General features: G+C 48.4%; 2 protein-coding genes across 3 annotated transcripts in view; one reads left to right on the top strand and one right to left on the bottom strand.

Annotated features, from left to right (window-relative positions):
- PDCD6 (programmed cell death 6) overlaps positions 1-1,182 on the bottom strand; it is a 48,133-nt gene that overhangs the window by 17,009 nt on the left and 29,942 nt on the right. The window lies entirely within an intron of this gene.
- Positions 1-1,182, top strand: part of LOC105525300 — a 39,953-nt gene that overhangs the window by 8,887 nt on the left and 29,884 nt on the right. The window lies entirely within an intron of this gene.

Here is a 1,182-nt window from a genome sequence, read left to right as displayed (position 1 = left end):
ACGGAATTTTTCAAGGATGCAGCCACCAGCCAAGTTAAGAAGTTCGCACTTACTTTTGTTAGAGAACTTCACCAATTCCCATTTCAGAAAATCCATCGTCAAGGCCACCACTGCTGGCAGACACCTGAGCACAGCTCGGTCGCTGTGGCATTCACACTAATTCTACCGAAAGGTGCAAGTACCAGACCCCTCCTTCCGTTCTCCCTCAGCAATCATCCCAAAGCACAGTGAAGACATCCATCACCACACTGCAAACATTCCTGACAAATTACGGTCTGGGCTTTATACGATTTTCCCTGAAACTGAACAGGAAGGCTGTGCTATCCTTGGATTCATTGTAGAATCTGATACCCTTGAGCGCTCACAACCATTTGCCAACTATGAGGGTGAAGATTCACTGATGACCTTCACACACAAGAGCCTATTTTCAGAGTGATCTGTACCTTCAATAACTTCCATACTCACTGAAAATGAACTAAAAACATATTGTTAATGTCAGGAAAGACCAGTGGCTCTCCTCATACCCCATCTGTATTAGACACACATTTTTTTTTTCTATACACAAAATTGCCACAGTCCTGGGCAGCACACAGAGACAGCCCCCGATCTCAGAGAACAATGTCAGGCTCCTGGTGGCGCACGGGCGATGGGGTCTGCTGGCACGGTCCCTTAGGCCTCTACGAGTCATCACTCTGGGCTCATGGGGCTCCTCCTAGTGCCATGCCCGCTCTCACCTGAAGTGCGTCCCCTCCTAAGACACACATACCCTCCCTCCAGCTCCTTCCTTTCCTTCCTCAGGGAGCCTTCCACGGGGGTACCATGTTCTCCCAGCCCAGAAGTTAAATCCATTTACTCTGTCTGAGCACCTCCCAACTTCCCCTTGGGAAGATCCCACCCTCCAGCAGTTATGCAGGGAAGCTGTGCTCTTCCCACAAAGGCAGGTGCACCTGAACCCTGAACCCGTGGCACACACACAGCAACACTCCACGAGCGTCTGTTAAGCTGAATAGAGTGATAATCTACAGGAATACGTTTCTGTAGGCTTTACAGGTAGCTGGAGGGAGAGTAGGCAGGTATATATACAGAGAGGTATTCGGAAAGGTCAGAATTACTGGAAACTAGTATTACAAAAAACAAAGATAAGCTACAGAGAATCCACAAGGCAAAGAAAGAGGAAAACTC

This window comes from Colobus angolensis, unplaced genomic scaffold, assembly GCF_000951035.1.
Source record: "Colobus angolensis palliatus isolate OR3802 unplaced genomic scaffold, Cang.pa_1.0 Scaffold528, whole genome shotgun sequence".
Classification (NCBI taxonomy): Eukaryota; Metazoa; Chordata; class Mammalia; order Primates; family Cercopithecidae; genus Colobus; species Colobus angolensis.
The sequence above is the reverse complement of the archived record's forward strand: the minus strand, read 5'-3'. Positions and strand labels throughout refer to the sequence as shown.